The following is a 21303-nucleotide window of genomic DNA, read 5'->3' as shown; positions in this document are numbered from 1 at the left end:
AACTTCATTATTACACCAAGAAGTTCAAAATTACTAAGGAGAGCCTAGTAAAGTATGCCAGTTTGAAGATCATCTGGAGAAAATTCTAGATATTGCTGGAAGTGGGATAATATTTTTTTTTGGCAAAAGGTTTATAGATTTTTGGAGAAGGGCAACTAGTATGAGGAAGAATCCTCCAAGCTTTTCTGAATTTTCTGAATATTTTGGAGAAAATTCTAGCCTTACTCCTATCCAAGTCAGAGGTGAAACTAAAATTGTGAATTTTTTGAATATTTTCCAGAATTTAATAAATGATTTTTTCAAAAAATTTGGAGGAAGAAAATCATTTTTTTTTTTTTTGGCTAAGTGTGAAATTTTTTTAAAAGTTTTGACACTTGGCAGTAACCAAAACCAACCTTAAGACTGAGGGTTTTAAGGTGAAAATTCAATTTTTATGGATAAGTATGAGAATAAAAAATGGAAAATTTTCCAACACTTAGCCATTTCGCAGCCCCATTATTTTCAAAACTCTGCAAATCCTTTCCTAACTTTAAAATTTCCATTGTGTGCATGTAGGCCTTATACATTATAAAATTATAGGTAGACAAAGATGCTGCTCTAGAGTCGAGGATGACTTCAAAGTGGAAGAACATCAGCGACACCAACCTTGGACACATCAATCTGAGGGAGTTTAAGAAGTGAATGTTTGGTCTCGACAACCTTGTGCCTACCACCATTGCGAGAAAAATGATGAAGAGTGGTATCGTGCACGCTGTTGGCTTCCTCCCCACCATGCAGTGCAATGAACTAGTAGTCGAATGTGCCAAACACTACAACCCCATCAGTAAGGATATTGTTGCACCTGATGGAAGAGTGTTGGCGAATGTCAGTGATGAGGCCATCAGAGAGGCCTTCAGGATCCCTACATACCACAACGCAAAATATATGATAAATGATGAAGCTGACAGTCTATACCACGACCACCTAGAGGAATATGATGCCATAGTTAACCATTCCTGGCTAGACAAGCCAAGGAAGGGCACCTCCAAACTCCAGAGAAAGAGCCTAGTGTGAGCATACTTCAAGGAGGACATTGGGGACATGATTGTTCTGCTCAATAGAATAATAGGAAATCCTCAGGGAGCTTCATTCGAACCCTGGATGTATTATTTCATTAATGAAATAATCAATGGAGTAAAAATGATAGACTGGGCCTGGATGATCAGCGACAACCTAGACAGCCAGCTAAGGAATCTGGAGGTGAATAGGACTTTCTACACAAGTTCTTACTTGTTCTATTCTTTGGCAAGGACCTATAGGTATAGAGGTCTCACTTGCAGAGAAGAAGTTGGGAACAAGGACAACCAATTTCCAGTATATGATTGCTATCCCCAGCTCCACATGGAGGAGAAGTTCCATTTCAAAATGGTGAATGATACCTTCCTAATGCACATTACCTGGACCCTTCAAGGGGGCCTACACCAGAGGCTCTCTCAAGAGTCTATGGACTTCATCAGTCGGTTCGGGTGTTGGTACATCCAATATCAAAAGTTAACTTACCTCCAAATTCAGGGATTCACTAGGCCTCCATACAAGCTTCTAGCTTACCCTACCAACTGAGTGGTGTTGCTCAAGGTTGTGAGACAATTGGAGGAGTATATAGTGATTCAAAAGGATAAGCAGAAGAAGGCAGGGACGTCCTCACTTACAATTGGTAATGGGCTGGAAACATGTCCATCATCACAGGCTGCAGCCACCATTGAGAAAGAACTCACCTAGTATCCCTTCTATCAATACAAGGCAAGAAAGGATTTCGATCCATTCCATAGGCTAAAGAAGATCGAAGGGACAACGTTTGAGCACAGACTAGATCTAGAAGACTACTGTGCTAATGCAACCGATAGTTTCAAGATCTGAAAGAGGTTCTGGTCAAGAATTCCTTTGAGTATGGTGAGAGAAATGAAAGTATTCAAAGTTACCAATCAGGTAGAAGAAAGCCTAGAACTTCAGCAGCTAGGTTTTGAAAAGATGAAGAATGAACCCTTAGTCTTGATAGATTAGAAAGAGGGAGAGAAATCAGATCTAGCAGACCTCATGAGGTCAGTGGTTGAGTACTCAAGGTGGTGGGCATCTGAAAAGACAAAACTATTGAAGGCCAAAGGTGTGACTTTAACTTATGAATTAATGGGAGTAGATGATACTCTATTCGTCAATCCTTGTACCTCCGCTGGTGATGTTCGGAATCCAAAAAGTGTTGGGTCTCGAAAGAGGAAGGAGTTGGGTGGAAGCTCCACCAAGGTCACAGGGAAAAGGGATGTAGGTGAGAGAAGAGAATCTAGCAAAAGTCACTCCATCCTAAGTGCTGCTTCCATTGTGCCTGATCAGAGTACAATTGGGGAGCAAAAGATGAACATCTATGTGATTGATGATGAAGTAAGAGTGCTTTACTAGCTAGTTGAGGAAGTGGTGGAGAAAGTCTTCTGAACTCCAAATAGGGGGCAGATTGAAGCCCCTACAATCTTCTTGGATGGCATACCAGCGAACCCAAGAGAGGTAGATGATGAGTTTGATCAGAACATTGTAGAGCAATCAACCATTCCGGATTGGCTGAGAGCAAGGATAAAGGCCAAGGTTCCCAAGGAGGCCCACTCAACCGATATAGCTGAACCGCCCAAACCAGCCAGGAAGTTTTCCCTGATTCATAGAGACAGTGTCGGATTCAAGACAGTCCAGATAGCGATGCCCAAAGAAGGGAAGACTAGGGACAATGTCACCACAGATGATTACAAGGTTACCACCATAGAGATGGGTAAGCCTACCCAAGACCAAGAGATCCAATATTTTGATGACTCCTGCAACATTCTAAAGACAAGGCTGTCTCATGAAAAGGAAAAGAGGAAGAAGGTGGAAGAAGTATGTTCTCCATCTTACTAGCCCGCTCAACCATGAACTCTCGACTACTACACCACAGCCTCTTTAGTAGGGATCAATGAAGGACTATGATGATATGAAGGGATCATACACTCAAGAAAAGGAGTGGATTTTAGATGCTTTGGTACGTGCTAACACCTTGGTAGAGAACTTAGTATCGGCACATGAGGCAACTTCTTTGTTGATTGATCGTATCTAGGATCTAGCATCCAATTGGGAAGAAGTGGATGAAATTCAAGAATGAAATGCTCCCTCACCTAAAGGTTATCTAAGGCATCTCAAAGAGGAGTTTAGTGGATGCAGGCATCATACAGATAGGAGATAGGTATGACTTTGGCACGTGGTACTATGCTCTAGTCACTTGGATTGAGGTTCTGAAGAAATTTGAGACCAAGTGTTTTGAGATAGAGGCAAGTGTTACAGAGATCCTAGGAAAGCTATTCTATGTGGCGTCAGAGATTTGGAAGAAGGAAAGCCTAAGGGAGAAGCATTTACAAGCAGAGAACCTGAGAGCAAGGATTCAGGTGAGCTTCTTCCAAGATTCAGGGATGATTAACAAAGGCGATCTTTCAAAGATTGCAAAATTCCTCTCCATCGATGACAACTTCCTCACCCAAGCAGTGGAGTGGGAAGGCATCCTTGCCACATGTGCCGATGATGTGGACCTCATCGACTTCCAGATTGGTGGTTTGCCAAGTGTCACCATGGAGGAGGTCAAGCTCATTGTGTCTAGAGACGTTGAATCTCTGAAAGAGGAAAGTGGCCACTCACCTCAGTAAAATTAGTGGTTGCACCACTTCTCACTCTTTCATTTGCTTGAACTGATAGTATTTCAAGAAACCCTAATTTAGGTTTAGGATTTTCAATCTTGGCCCTTGATCACTATTTGATCTCGGTCTTTCATTTTTTTCTAAGAAACTATATAAGTTTGCCTCCTCTCATTTGAAAGGTGTGAGGTTTTTGATGTATTGTTGCTTAAGGTCATTTCCAGATAATATATTGCATGTGCGCTGCTTTGTAATCTCTATTATTTGAATGATTTGCATGGTTTCAATTGCCTCAACATTTAGTTCAAATTAATCTAGATTTGTTTTCATTGTTGTTAATTTGAATGAAGGATTTGATAAGTATCAATTGATGGTGTGTCTCCGCTCATACTTTTGGTAAATGGATGATTTCCATTCTACCGTGCAAAGTTAGTTTGAGCCTATCCCCTATGCATCCCAACATCTCGATCATAAGCACAACCCAATTAAGATTGCACTGGCCTTATGTAGTTGTCCCTAGTGTGGCGAAGCAAGGCTTGGTTTCTCGAGAGCACCCAATTGACACCATCTCCAGAATTTGTAGGATTAGATTAGCCTTCCTAAACCCTATCTCTTTTTCCCTTTCTTTTGAAAGTCTAAATCCCAGAAAATTCCCCCCCAAAAAAAGAAGAGCCTAAATTGCTAAATCCATCTAAGTCCAACAGTTCAAAAATACTTGTCAAATGTAAGTCCCCCTTTAAAATTTCAGCATACACTACTCAAGAAGCTATTCCACTAAAGTTGCTTGTTTGCACATATAGACCTTGGAATTAGTAGTGATTTTTTAGGAGAGGATATAATAACTTTGGGTATCCTATCCTAATGTTTGGTAGATGATAAAACAGACACCAACAAGACTGCTCCCCCTAAGCTAATTATGTCATCTGTGATCATGATCTATACAAATATTCCATATCTCTTATGTTGTCATATAATATATTAGTGGGCAGGCCGTGGATTCATGAAATGAAGGCAGTACCATCAACATATCATCAATGGTTAAAGTTTCCTTATAACGGAGCTGAAGTTAGTATTCTTGCTGATACAAATGTCATATGTAATGCATTGAAAAAAGGTGCAGATACGTTTGTGCCTCATAATAGGGCATCCTCTCCAAATGTAGATCCAGAAGCACTAATGAAAGACTTAGAAAAGAGATTGAAGATTACAAATACCAAAATGGATGGCTACAAGATAGAACTAGTACTTTCATTATTTTCTCTCCCTCCATCACCAAAACAGTTGAGAAATCCATCAGAGGCTATGAGAACACAAAGTTCAGCTCTGAATACCATTTATGATGGTCTCTTTGTACAACCTTCTACCTCCTTGGTGGATGAAATAGAAGAAGATGCTATTCTTAACTAGCTCTTTAAGGAAGATAGTCAAAATGAGGAGGTACGATATTATGAGATTTCCTCAAACCAATATGGTCTTGGCTACAAAATGCTTCAACGCATGGGGTACTCAGGTACTGGTCCTTTGGGAAATCAAAAAGAAGGTATTACTGAACTAATTTAGCTACAAACCAAATCCATAAATGATAAGGTTGGACTAGGTTACGACCTGAAAAAGACATCAGACCAAAAACATGTTTCTAAGTCTAAGTGGCAGAAAAGAATATCACCTTTAACATTACAAGAAGTAGACACTCAACAAACAAAATTAGAGTGTAGAAAAGAGAAAGAGGAATCAGTAGTCAAGAAAGAAGAAACAGTCAGTTTCAAGCTTCGATGGTATCAGCTAAAATAATATAGGAAGTTGAGGTCCCTAAGGATATAAGAGATGAGGTAATAAGAATTAGATAATTGTTTGCACCACTAAAAGTTCCAGTCACATATATTGGCAGGCAACAAGTAGACAATTCAGAGACTGATTCAAATGAGTATGAATGGGGTCCTGACCACCTCTCAGACACATCCACTACAGAAACTCCAGAAGAGTCTAGTGATGTCATAGATGATACTCAAGAACTGATCTGCATTAAACTAGAGAAAGAAATACAGGAAATTAGACAAAAGAGATAGGCAAATTATGAACAAGGACTAAAAGAAGGAAGAATACCAGAAAGCTTCTCATCTATGTACCCCTATCCTAAAATAGAACAAATCAAGTATAACACTACACAAGAAGAGTTGGAAGCTACAAAACAAGAGCTAGTTATCTATCCAGAAGAAGTTGAATGGAGTAGACGAAAACAAATCATAGAAACATCAAGATCATGTCAACAGGTGTGTCAGATACAAGTGACAAATGAACCACAACATGAAGGAACTTGCAACATTAAAGATGTTGGTATTGATACCATATATATGCTTACTAAATCACCTGAAGAAGACTCAGAAACTTCATCCGATGACTCTAACAACTCTAGTGACAGTCTTATTCAAGACGATATCTACTCAGCCTAAAATTCTGAGTCAGCTGATACAACAATGAAAATTTGTCTACTGATCTTATCGCTGTTAAACCATGATATGACATCCAGTCTGGCATAGTGAACGACGTTACAAGTATGTCTACCAAATTAGATCAACTAAATATTAACGTGAACTTTAATAATCATGATCCGACTCTTCCTGGTCTCGAGACACTTACGCAAGGTATCATTCTGGAACTTGACTTTTTGATCCGTGGCTGTGATAACAATACCATGAATGCTCTTGAACCTATCCAAGATTTATCCTTAGTACATCCCAAGTTGATTGACTGCATGTTACAAAACCAGCCCATGAGTATACCTACTTTTGCCAATGACTATACGTTAGCCTATTATCTCAATGTAGTCGAACCTATAGACTCTTCCACTAGTGAACAGAGTGAAAACATGACTGAAGCGGATATCAAGTATCTTAGTCGCAAAAACAAGAAAAATAAAAATAAAAGATCTGATGGCGAAAACCACATTGTGGCAGTGTCAGAATCTAAAAAAGAGAAAATAAAGGATGTACCCAAAGATCAAAACCTCTCTGAGGCGCCTAAAGGTGAGATACTTGATATACTGCCAAGTCATTTCCAGGAAAGGTCCTCCATATTGATCGAGCCAACTCAGCCAGTGAACATTGGGAGTCAAGAGACACCACACATCATTCCTGTAGCTTGTTGTTCTCAAATTCTGATTCCCCTCTTATCCCTTATAAGAAATATAATAACTTTGTCTGCAAATAAAGAGATCGAAGAAAAAGAACCTTAGAGCAACATATGACAAGGTTTCAAGAACCTTCTACACTTTGAACTTATCCAAAGTTCAGGTGGGTATACCTTCTGTGAATAATTCCACACTTTTAAAATAGATCCACAATAAACCATTGAATCTTATCGCCTCAAACACAAATTGAAACAATAAAAGAAAAACATATGCTCATGTTTAGTATTGATCTTCAAGAAATGTAGAAAGAGAGCTACAACTGATACCAATGCCTTATCCAAGCTACAGAGTCATCTAAGTTAAACCAATATTTCACAGTCAAATATCTCCATACATATCATTAATTTGGCTTGTATCAACCCCATATATGCCTGACATATATAAGAGTCTTTCCTTATTAGACTAGACAATGTTCACCAGATTCAAAGTTTCCAACAAAATATCATACTGACAGAAGATATTCCTCGCGTATTTAATTCCTCTCCTAAAGAAGAAAGCTAAGAAACATATCTATAAAGACTGCATTACAATCCATGTTGAATTGACTAACCCTAGATTACCCAAATGAAACTAGTAAATATTTGAAAGCACACTAGAAGACAACACAAATTCTAGGCTCAAAATTTTATGGTCTGTATATTGATATTCATTTTGAAAAATCTTATAAAACTCAGAATATTCTCTATAAAATTAGAAAAACCTAGATAAATTTCTGCAAAGTTTCTTTACAAATTCTTGTGATCCTTTTTTACTAGTCTTGGTATCCATTTATAATAGCATGGATGCATACAAGCTTTGGACCTTTTCAAAAGGTTTGTTACAAAAAACTTCTTGTTTGAACAGGAAGTATCAAATCTTTTCTTCTTTCTAACGGTCCCTTTCCCGTAGTTGTCATTATGTGGCTTCTTCTTGAACCTCTGCATCTAGCACAACATATTTTCTTGTCCACTCCTGGTACACGTCATCAGTAGGCCATGAGAAGTTAAAAACTTTCCCTTTTGTCTTGGCTAATCTCTTCCAAGAGTTCCTAATTTTATTGATCTCTGAATTTAGGAAAGCATAGTGTGATTTAATTTTATCTATCTCCTCAACCATTCTGACAAATAGGGAAGTATCATCTGTATTAATGATTCCCTTTATCCTTAATGATAGGTTGGCTCCTAATTCATTAAGCCATATTTTTTTGTCCTTCAATTGAGTTGGACTGGAAAACCCCCCTGGGAATAATTCAAATACTTGCTCAGTGTACTATTTCTTATACAATTTGATCTTCCTCTCTGCATTATCTACTCCTTCTGCTAACTTTGCTAGATCCTTTATCATGTCACAAGTGTATTTGATAATGGGGTCAGTCCCTGCCTCATCATAAGATACACATATAAGTTCTAGGTCCTCCTCCCTAGACTTCCACTTGTCCAAAATAGGCATTAGAAAAGCCTTGTCTCCATTGAGCTCATTCCATATATCCAAAACTTTACTCATATTGTTATACACCAATGATGATCCTTCAAGGTAGCTTGACTATCATACCTTCAAGGTAGCTAGCAGCCTCCACCACTCTAGTATTTTGCACTCTCTTCACTATCATACCTTCAAGGTAGCTTGACTCTGGGGTATCCTTTTTCTTTTTCTTTTTATCTCTTTTAAGAGACCACATGACTAAAGCAGCATTAGCCTTGCTGAAGGTTACTCCTTCCATAGGCTTGGTTTCTTTCCTGACTGCCTCTAGAATCAAGGCATCTTCTATATCCCATTCAAGGAGGATGAGTACACCAGCCTTTGCTACAATCTCCCTTCCTTGCTTAGGAGTGATGGTCTTAAATTCAATGACCATTTCTTGCTTTATTTCTTCCTCCACCATAGTTGCATCGTTGTGCAACTGCTCACTCTTCCTTTTCTCACATCTGGCATTAAACTTATCAATATTCTACTTCCACACAAATTGCATGAAAGCTCTTGAGGTAACAAAGTTGCTATCAGCTAAGAATTCCTCACTGGCATGTTTAATGATAGGATCTAGTTCCTAGCCATTGAACTCATTGGTGGTTATGTTCATCTTAGCATCTTCTGGCTCTTGAGGCATTCCATCTTCTATTTCATCATAGGTATAGGCTATCTCCCCAAGACTCCCTAACTGCAACAATTGCTCAGTTGCTTCCCACTCATCTCCTATATGAATAGGGGATTGAGATGGGAAATACAAGGGCTCATTAGATTGCACTTCCTTTCCCACCCTTTGCTTCTTTGGGGATTCTTGAATGTCAGTGACATCTTGTATTTTCCTCTTTCCTTTTGAAGTAGAAGGTTCCCCTGTTGTGTGCACCAACACAATGTACTTGGATTTTCTATGTAGCACATAGTCACAAGGAGGGATTGCTTTAGCAGATGTAGACCTAGCTAGAACTAATCTTGCCTTCTCAGGGTTGTTTTTAATCACTACTTCCCTCTTCTCTTTCAATGTTTTCATTACATCTTCAAAACAAATAATCAATAATTTTGCCTTTTCCTCAAAAGGGTGAAAATGGGATAAGGGGTCATAGCTGGTGTCAAATTGGTGCACAAAATCTAGAGCCTTGTTATAGGCCATCCACTTTTCTTTCCTTAGCTTCTGCTCATCCAAATCAAACTCATTTTTTATGAGGTCTTCAAGGAATAGGAATTGGTGAGGTCTGCCTTTGCATACTGCCCTTTTCCTAAACATACCGTTAAAGAAGTCTTCAAGGTCAGAAAACCTTGACACTAAAGTGGATAGCTGGTATGGTTGAAAGAAATCCTCAAAACACTTCCACCCACCTTTAGTAATCATAAACTGATGTGCTATTGTTACTATAGGGAAAATGGTCCCTTTTCCTCTATTAGGTAGCTCTGCCTCTTGCACACTCCGAATCTACCTGAGGAATTTTGTAATTCCTACTTTCAGTGTGACCTGATATGGCAACAAAAATGGAGTGCCTCTGAAACCATACACTCTGAAAACTATGGAAACAGGGTATAAGTACATGTCACCCCAATTGTGAACAATTTTGATTCCTTCAGCATACTCCTTTGGCCTAAGAAACTCCAAAAGAGCTTTAGGGACCCTTGGATTCTTTGAGTATAAAAGAATTCTGATCTTGGATGCAAAGAACTTATCAAACCTTAGGTAGCTAGCATCTTCCCTCTCCCATGGCAGCACTATGCTCCATAATTGAACTGGCATTTTCTCCCCATCCTTTTCTTTCACTAGATCCATTCCATTGGCAAAGTAGTCACCACCCTTGAATAGAAATAGATGCATGAGAACGGAGTACCATCCAAAAGGCCTATCCACCTTACCATTCTTTATCCCTATCAAGACTTCATGGATTGCATCAGTAATATAGGGGGCATAATCAAATGTAACTACCAGAGAAGGATTTAAAATTTGAGCTATCATTAACATGTAATGAGTCAGCATGTTCACTTCAACATCCTCTCCAAAAATCTGGTAGAGTGACCAATATAATCCTTTGGCTCTAAGAGTGAACAAAATTAAGGAGAAAGGCTCCATAGTATTAGGTCCTACAATAGTCAATCCACCTATTTTAGCAAATAATTCTTTAACAGGTCCATTTCTAAGGTGATTCATCTATGCATTGTAGACTTGAGCCAATGATTTAAAATTAATGGGCTCCAAATAATTGGACACCTCACTGAGCCCAAATACATTTATGAACTCATCATCATTTATTTCAATGAGGGTTTTTCCATTTATATCCCTAACACTTTTGGTAACAGGGTCATAGTTGTGTGCAAACTAAGTTAGGAGATCCACATCCATGGACACTCTAGGGACCACCAATTTGCCTACATCTAACTCCAAAATATTGTTTATTGGGGCTGGTGAGTGTCTTATACTAAATCCAACCTTGAATAAACCCAAACCAGACAACCCTATCTGTGGGTCTCTCAGCCAATTACCCTTGTCATACAATCCTTCTCCTATTCTCAAGTGAGGAGCCTTAGGCACTAATTCTTTAACCTTAGCTACAACGTTTGTGGACATAGACAATTGTTCCAAGAAATCATCACAAATTTATCTCTCCTGGTAATTAAATTTCCCTGTGAAGTCCCTTTTGGGTGCCATCTCAATGATATGCAAGTAATTAAATTACTAATCACAACAATTCTTTAACAGAACGAAACCACAATTCAATCAAACTTTCAAGTAACTGGTAAGCAAGATTCAAGAAAATCTATTCTCGGCCTGAAGAACTCTGCTCTGTACTAGCTTTTTCGCAACAACTCTTTGAAATGATGCCTACATTCAATTGATGTGAGCGTATATATGGCAATCGGGTTCTTAACTACAACATTAACACACATGCTTCGGCCATCACCTCAGAGTTGAATTCATGAATGAATTCAAAAATCTCGCTCCAATAGATCACAAAATGTCTGTGTTTCTATCACTTTCTTGTTTTGCCATTTTGCAAAGCCTAAAATCCATGCTTCTTCATCAAGCAAAATCATGCCAACCATTAGATCCAGCGAAACTTGCACGGCTTTTACTTTATTGACTATTCTTCATCCGGTGATAGGTTTAGATCTCTTTTGCCATTTGGCGAAAGCTAAACATCGTGCAAATTCACCCAATGAAACCGCGTGGGCCATCAAAAGGAACTTGATCGGTCTTTATTCTATCCTATGACTGGCGGCTAACCCCACTAACCACGCACTAAGCGTTTAAGGCTAATGGTTTTCGCTATTTTGCGAATGGCAATTACCTTACATCTTTGGGCTGCAAAATAGTGCCCACTGTCAGATCCTCTTTGAGATACCCACCTTTTAACAAACTTAATCGGTAGCAGTGGGCCCTCTGACTCAGCATCATCCAACCTGGCAACCGATTGGCAAAGGAAACCAATGTGTCAATCTTTTATTCGTTGAACAACTTCCAGGGGATCCACTTCAGGTCTGCCACGTGTATCTAACAACTTGTCTTTTCGTCAACGGTCTACTCCATCTCTTCTGCCAAGACACCGACCAAGTGGCTACCATGTCACTTTGCTATTTTGCGAAGGTTAAATTTCGGTCACCTTAGGGCTGTGAAATGGTGCCGACCATCTGATCAAAAGCAACTTGATCGATCTTTACTTTCAATCCTTACCACCTCATGGCGCAACTTTGCCTTTCACCATTTCGCGAAGCATAAAGCCTGTGCATCTTTGGCTCGCGAAATAGCATGAGCCATTCGATCAAAAGGAACTTGATCGGTATTTACCATAGTCTTTGCTGGATGCCGGGGCCAATTTCCTTTTCACCATTTTGTGAAGGTTAAATCTCAGTCACCTTTATCTTGCGAAACCACGTAGGCCATCCGATCAAAAGGAACTTGATCGGTCTTTATCTTTAGTGAAAACCTGGATTTCGAACCCACTTCTGCCTTTTTCCACTTTGTGAATGGTAACTCACGGGCATCTTAAGGCTGTGAAATCACGCACGCCTTTAGATTAAAAGGAACTTGCTCACTGGTTAGGAGCCCGATTAAAAATTAAAACCTTAGGAAAGACTTAGAAAAATAATGCATTGCTAGACCTGCCTAGGAAGAAATAAGAAAGGGGGGGGACACTTCTCACAGCAAATGGACCCTTCTTTAAGTGAATAAAGTAACACAAAATTAGAAGGAGAGGGTTTTTCTCAGACACTGGAGTGATTAAGACTTAAACCCTAAACCCTCTTTGGACCTAAAGCAATTAGAGGTAACAAAGCCATACCAGACTCAAAATTTTCATAGACTTAGCCAATTATGCGACAAGGATACCCATTTTTTAAACAGTGATAACAGCGGCTCTGACTGGGGATGGTTGATCGCAAGATCAACACAAGGATTTAGAAACTCTCTGGAGAAACAGACCAAACACAAGCCCAAAAACAACAACAAAAGCAAACCCAAATATATACAAACAAGGACTTACTATGCATGGACATCAAGAGAAGTAATGTTTCAAGAATTGTCCATGCACTGGAAATTCCTGTACTTCATCATTCATATTCTTCAAAAAATATGAGTCCTTTCCATTCAAATCACAGACCATAGAGGGGCCGATCCACAGTGACTCAATTTTTTTATGCTTTCCCTTATCCTGTCCTTTCACATTCCATTGAAGAATTACATCACCAATTTGGAACTTTCTCAATGAGGTTCTCTTATCGAATAGGTATTTGGACTGCAACTATATCTTTAGATTCCTCTTGTGGGCCAGAGTTCTAATTTCTTCAACTTCCACTATCTAAATCATCTGGTCTTCCATACGTTTAGATAATTCCATGTCATCAACTCACAGGAACTTATATACTGGAAGCAAATTATTGATAGGCACCCTGGATTGTGTGCCATAAACTAATTCAAAAGGTGAGACCCCAATAGCCTTTTTGACAGTAACCCTGTCAGCCCATAAAGCCAATTTTAACTTTTGGTCCCAAGACCTTTTATTCTCTTCTAGGATTTTCTTGATAATATTCAGGAGGCTCTTGTTACTAGATTCAACTTGCCCATTACCCTGAGGATGATAAGGTTAAGAGTGAGACATAATTATTCGATGACTAGTGCAAAATTCAACAGACTCTTCTGACTTGAAGCTCATGGAATTATCCATTACTAGTTTTACAGGGACTCTGAATCTAGTTATAACATTATCCATCAGAAAGTCAATAACAACCTTACGTGTGGCTCTCTTGGTGGGTATAGATTCAATCCATTTAGTAAAATAGTCAGTAGCTACTATAATCCACCTATGACCTCTTCCTGATTTCTCAACAATCTCTCCAATAAAATCAATGCCCCATTGGACAAAAGGGGCTTCAACTGTGACTGGGTTGAGGGGTAAATCTCCTTCATACTTCAATTTGGATGAAAACTTCTGGCATGGGTTACATCTCCTGACATATTCATGGGCATCTTTAAACAAAGTAGGCCAATAGTACCCAGCCCGAACTATCTTACCAACAGTTGTCTTAGCAGAGTAATGACCTCCACACACTCCATCATGCATTTCAATTAACACTCTCTTAGCCTGGGATTCATCCAAACACATTAGTAAAGCCCCATCTCTATTCCTCCAAAATAGATCACCCTGAACAAGGACATATTTCTGTGACTTCAACTTCAGAGTTCTTCTCTGATTATGTGTCATTCCTTCTGAAAATGTTGCATCCCTTTAAAAAAATGTACTATCTCTAAGTACTAGGGCTATTTTTCAATATTGGTGACCAAGATGTTCTCAACTTCAAAAATATTTATTTCAACATCAAGAAGGTTTGACTCAGCCATGAGCTTGGCAAGGCCTAAACCTCTCAACAATTTGGTGATCTTTATTTCCAAATCAAACTCCTGGATTCTATTTATCCACTTGCATCTCTTACCTGTGACCTCAGACTGGGATAAGATATCTTTGACAACAGCATGTGGGACATATGAAACTACTTGTGCATTTACAAGATATGGCGTAAAAACTTTGACAACTTTGACCAAAGCATATGCTTGCTTCTCTATGATTTCATATTTTAATTTTGCAGCCTGTAAAGATTTGCTTTGGGGTCTTCATATCCTTCATTATCCTTTTGCAAAAGGACTATAGCCACTGTGTGATATGAAGCAAAATAAAACAAAGAGAAAGGCTTACTGTAATCAGGGGATTTCAACACTGGTGCCTCCTGAATAGCCTTTTTGATCTTAGCAAAAGCTTTTGAAGCTTGTTGATCCCTCAAAATTTTGCATCCTTTTTAAGCAATTTGACAATGGGCTTGACTATCTCTGCAAAATTCGCAATAAATCTTCTAACAAAATTAACTTTGCCCAAGAAAGATTGGATACCTTTAACATTCTTTGGTTCAGGCACATTGTTTATTTCCTTAATTATTTTAGGGTCGATTCTTACTCCTTCTTTAGAGACAATATGCCCTAGCAGCTTCCCTTCAGTAACAACAAAATGAAACTTCTTAGGATTTAAAGATACCCCAAATTCGAAAGCCTTACTGAAAACCTGTTCTAAATGTCCACAGTGGTCATCTTCTCTTTTGGAAAAGCATGTCAAATCATCCTGATATACTACCATGATAATATTGATGAATTCTTTGAAAGCTACATCCATTGCCCTCTGAAATGTAGCTCCAACATTCTTCAAACCAAAAGGCATTCTGACATACACATAAGTTCCCCAAGGGGTGGTGAAAGTGGTTTTGAATTGTTTTGATTCATTTACCAACACTTGGTTATACCCTGAGAACTCATCCATCATCGACAATAGGTCACAACCAGTCACTCTTTGTAACATAGCTTCCATATTAGGAGAAGAATAATTATCTTTCAAGGAAGCAACATTCAGGTTCCTAAAGTCGACACAGAGTCTTATATCCCCATTTTTCTTTCTCACCAGGACCAAATTTGAGACCCATGAGGAATTCCTTATAGGCTTATTAATTCCCCCTTCCCTTAATTTGGTTAGTTCTTGCTGCATCTTCAATTCCAGCAGAGGGTTAATAGGTCTTTTCTTTTGTCTAAAAGGCTTAGCATTTGGAAGCAAAGGGACTTCATGCTGAAATAAATCTTGTCTATATGCCTTTAGATCTTCATAAGACCAAGCAAATACATGCTTATACTTCTTTAATAAATTAATGAGATTCACTCTGACATGAGGAGGCAACTTTTTTCCAATATATACCAACTTAGGGGATGATTCTATCCCTAAGTTTACTTCCTCTAACTCATCAAGCTTAGTGGTTGATTGCTGGTGCAAATGACTATCACTATAACTAAACATACCTTTGAGCTCTACCAACCCTTTAGGTATTTCATTAGTCTCTAATTGAACCAAGTCATTCCCAAATACAGTTTCTCTGTTGTCAACCACTTCCACCAAGGCATTGCAGTCAATTTTTTGCCCATCATAGTCATCAATGCACTATATAAACCTGAGAATATCTTCATCATCAGCAAACACTTTCCAATTATATACATTATTAGGAATGGCAGGCCTAGCTTTTACTTCAACTATGGATATACCGGTTAGTTTTGCATCATCATTATTTAATGCAACATTTGCTAAGAAGTCTGCCATGATATTTTTGGATCTTACTATCCAATTTATAGAGAATGCACTAAAATGCTTAATGACATCCCATACCGCATGCTTGTATCTTTTTAATCTATCATTCTTAGATGCATACTTGGCCCTAACTTGAGAGACAAACAATTCTGAGTCTCCTAATAATTTAACAATTGAATTCCATGCCTTTTTGCAACTTCAAGCCCCAATAGCAGGGCTTCATATTCAGTAGTATTATTTGTACATTGGAAGGCTAACAAGAAGGAATACTTGAAAGTCATACCTGATGGGGATACAAAGAGAACTCCTGCTCTAGATCCTTCTTTAGAGAAAGCTCCATCAAAATACATTTGCTACAAACCATGTTGTTGAGATTCTAATTTAGTCACAATGGAGTGAGTATTCTTCAATTGGGGTAGTATTGGTTGTAACCTAAAATTATCAAGATCCACATCAATCATACAGTTGAGCATGTTAGGATCTACTTTCTCAATTACCCTAGGGGCACGTGGTTCTCTGTACATTTTGACTTGATTCCCATTAATTGGGATGGTGGCATATGACAAATCCAACTGAACATTTCCACCTACTGCTGCAGCTCACTGCGTGGATAATAACATGCCATAATGAGGTTTGGTGTCAGTTACAATAACATCCATCTTATATGTCACTTCAGGGAATGCTACTATCTTCAATTCAACATCTCTCATTGTACCTATCACAGACACTTCTCTGTTATCCATAGCATAGAATTTCCCATATACTGTACTCACTAACAGTCCTAATTCTTTCATAACACCATAAGGCATTACATTAGCTATTGCACCAGAATCTATCATACAATTTTTGATCAACCGGTTATTCACTAACAGAGTAACATAAAAAGGATCAACCTGTGAGGGTTCTTGGGTAATAGTTGTTTCAACATATACCTCTGGGGTTTGGAAATCCTGATCCTTTTCATCTTTAATTGAACCGGTAGGTAGAACTATGTTACTGTCAGATATGTTAGAAAATAAAGACAAAGCAACTTCTCTATATTCCTTTATTTTCAACAATTCTATCAATGGGACAATAACTTTCATTTGGGTAAGAGCCTGAGCCATATCAAATGTGGAATTACCACTCAACTCAGTATTATCTTTAGCTCTTTCTGCCTTAGGCTGACTTGCCTTCTTTGTTGTGGCAACTCCTTGTGTATCATTAGTAGCTTTATCATCTGTACCCTTGGGTACTTCTTTAATTTGATCTTTCTTCTCTTGACCAACTTGAGGCAAAGTAGCACTACTTGCTGCTTTCTTCTAGGATACCTCTTTTCTAAACATAGAACCAAATTCACCTTGATTGCTATCCCTTTTAGTGCTCCTTAAGTTGTAATTGTGCTTGGCTTTGGCTATAACAGCCTTAGTGAGATTTTTTACTTCCTCATCACTAGGCCTCCTGAGATGAACTTCTTCATCTTAGATTGTTACCACATTCAAAGTGGGATTCCAATCAAGTGTTAGTTGTCCTTGGTAGGACCTTTTATTATCCAACACATCACAATCACTAAATTCACTTTGTAAAGATTCCTCATCACTTTCTATGATAGTTTCAAACATATTAATATCAGGCTCCACCTCTTGTCTCATGGATTCTTCAAGGGCTTGAGCTACAACACATTAATGAGGAGAATGTGGCCCATCACAAGCAATACACCAAGGAGTGTTCTCTATGTTATGGACATTTTTTCCTTTTAAAGGATTAGGGGTATCTTGGCTCTGTGTATTTTTTGGCTTTTCATTCTGAGGTTTACCATCCTTCCAGGTGGTGTTGTAAGGCATATCATGCAACCTGGGAGATCTATCTTGCCAGTTGTAATGGGGTTTATCATTTTTTCTCACCTTGGCAATAAGATCCTTCATAGCAATCACTAACTTCTCTATTTTATCTTCTTCTCTAGCAACTTTGTTAGGTTGTTGTTTTGTTTCCTGCCATAGCCTACCATCAATTCTTCTCCCTAATTTTCTAGATGCTTTTCTATTGCTCTCTACATTGATAGCAATTCTAAATGCATCTCTAAGGCTATGTGGATTTTTATCCCTCAAAATATAAGCTATTTTGGAATCAAATGCATTGTAATAAGTGTTCAAGCACATGTTGTCATCTAATCTCATTACCTGATACAATCTATGCATTGCTTTATGAAATCTAGCATTAAAATTTGTGACTATTTCATTATCAGACTTTCTGATATTGTTAAACTCATTCAGCATGAAGCTCACATTTTTTTATCACCATACTATTCCTGAAAGCAATTTCTAAAATCCTCCCAAGACCCAATGTTGTTCATAGGAAGACCTCTATACTAGTCTCTTGCATCATCTACTAAAGACTATACAAATAGTTTCATGATGACATCTTCATTCACAAATTCATAATCATTAATCAAGTCACCAAAATATTTCAAGTGCTCCTCTGCACTAATTGCATTATTTCCAGCAAACTTATGAAGTCTATCTCCTAACTCAGTAGGAACATGGTTAGGGTACCCTGGGATTCCATAAAAAAAGAGCTACCTATACAGTTCTAAGTTAATAGGTCTTCTCTGGAATGGGTTAACAGCATGGTTATTACCCATGTTCATTCTTACATTGGGGCTCTGAGTTAGAGAGATCTGGTTACCTTGGTTAGTACCAGAGGCTTGATTGGCTGTTGCAATGCTAACAGGAAGAGTTGGCTAAATTTTAACAAGAGGGAGTGGGATTTGCTGAGGAACAAGTTTATTATGATCTACTGAAGGAAATGTGATGGGAGGTGCTTTCAGATAGCTAATCTTCCTTTTGACTTCTTGATTAGCTACTTCTAATTCAGCCTTTTCTAATTCCATTTGTAAATCTTCCTTCTCTTTTCTCATCCTCTTCATCTCCCTTTCATGCATTGAAAGCCTATGAGAAATCTCCACTGTAGTCTTAGATCCAGACCCATCTACCATGCATTTCTACTTTCCTTTATCAACATCATTTCTAGCAGGCTGTGGGTCACTAAGAACTTCCTTACTTGGTTGGACTACTAACTTATATGCTGGTTTGGCCTTGGGAATTAGGATTTCTCTAATCACAGGACCTTCATCTTCACTCTTAGCCTTTTCTTGGGCAAGCAACTCGAGGTCAGCAATTTGTCTTAGGAGCCTCTCTCTCTCCATCAACTTTGATTTTACTTCTCTCTCCTTATTTTCTTCTTTTTGTTCTCCTAAGGAGATCAAATGATGGACTCTTTTGTTCAGGTCCTCTATTTCCTAGGATACCTTATCTTCATCAGGGAAGATTTCTTCAGAGTTTGAGATATTGACTTGATCAATATCAATTAAACTGATGTTTCCATCAATTGTTCTAGGTAAAGAATCTCTGACTATTTTTGAACTAGTTCTGTCTTTCCTAGAAAAACTAGCATGGGATATCCTTTGATTTGAAAAATGGACATCTTCTACATTCCCAAATAAACCAGAATGGAAACCTAGAACATCATTCTCAGATTCGCAGGAAGATGAATTTGAATTTACATAAATAGGTCTTTCAAATATCTTACCCGTATTGGTGCTTTTCTGCACCCAAGCAACATTTGATGCTTCATGAACCACTGATCTCTTCTGACCTCTATGTGACTATTCAAGTAAACCTTCCTGCAACATCTCATGAGGATGCTTCTTCATGAAAGATTTGGTGTTTTTTCCTCCCTGCATTATGCTTGTTTCCTTAAAGAATTTCAATTATTTCAAAAGGACTAGTTGAGATTATCAGAGTTGCCACCCACAAAGACTATGGGAAATATGGCAACAAGCTTTACACAGAAAATTTGCCAATATTTAAAAATCAAAATCATGAAGATTTTCAGAAAGAGAAAGGAAGACACGAATCAAAGGTCAGGCAAACAATTTTTAACATAGATATCCAAACAATATTCCGGACTAATCCAAGCGCCAATCTGCATCTGGATTCACACCATGACTCTCCCCAGCAGAGTCGCCACTTTTGTTGTTCTCAAATTCTGATTCCCCTCTTATCCCTTATAAGAAATATAATAACTCTATCTGCAAATAAAGAGATCAAAGAAAAAGAACCTCAGAGCAACACATGACAAGGTTTCAAGAACCTTCTACACTTTGAACTTATCCAAAGTTCAGGTGGGTATACCTTCTGTGAATAATTCCACACTTTTAAAATAGATCCACAGTAAACCAGTCCAAAACTAGTGAATCTTATCGCCTCAAACACAAACTGAAACAATAAAAGAAAAACTTGTGCTCATGTTCAGTATTGATCTTCAAGAAATGTAGAAAGAGAGCTACAACTGATACCAGTGCCTTATCCAGGCTATAGAGTCATCTAAGTTAACAAAAATTTCACAGTCAAATATCTCCATACATATCATTACTTCGGCTTCTATCAACCCCATATATGCCTGACATATATAAGAGTCTTTCCTTATTAGACTAGACAATGTTCATTAGATTCAAATTTTCCAACAAAATATCATACTGACAAAAGATATTCCTCACGTATTTAATTCCTCTCCTAAAGAAGAAACCTAAGAAACATATCTATAAAGACTGCATTACAATCCATGTTCAATTGAATAACCCTAGATTACCCAAATGAAACTAGTAAATATTTGAAAGCACACCAGAAGACAATACAAATTCTAGGCTCGAAATTTTATGGTAAGTATATTGATATTCATTTTGAAAAATATTGATATTCATTTTGAAAAATCTTACAAAACTCAGAATATTCTTTGTAAACTTAGAAAAACCTAGATAAATTTCTGCAAAGTTTCTTTACAAATTGTTGTGATCCTTTTTTACTAGTCCTGGTATCCATTTATAATAGCATGGATGCATACAAGCTTCAGACCATTTCAAAAGGTTTGTTACAACAAAATTCTTGTTTGAACAGGTAGTATCAAATCTTTTCCACTTTCTAATGACCCCTTTCCTATGGTTGTCATTTTGTGGCTTCTTCTTGAACCTCTGCATCCAGCACATAAAACTTTCTTGTCCACTCCTAGTAGACATCATCACCAGGCCATGAGAAGTTAAAAGCTTTCCCTTTTGTCTTGGCTAAACTCTTCCAAGAGTTCCTCTTTTTATTGACCTCTGAATTTAGGAAACCATAGTGTGATTGAATTTTCTCTATCTCCTCAACCGTTCTGACAAATAGGGAAGTATCATCTGTATTAATGATTCCCTTTATCCTTAATGATGGGTTGGCTCCTAATTCATTAAGCCATATTTGTTTGTCCTTCAATTGAATTGGACTGGAAAAACCCCCTGGGAATAATTCAAATACTTTCCCAGTGTACTCTTTCTTATACAAGTTGATCTTCCTCTCTACAT

Source organism: Cryptomeria japonica, chromosome 11 (assembly GCF_030272615.1).
Source record: "Cryptomeria japonica chromosome 11, Sugi_1.0, whole genome shotgun sequence".
NCBI lineage: Eukaryota > Viridiplantae > Streptophyta > Pinopsida > Cupressales > Cupressaceae > Cryptomeria > Cryptomeria japonica.
Note: the sequence above shows the minus strand (reverse complement) of the source record.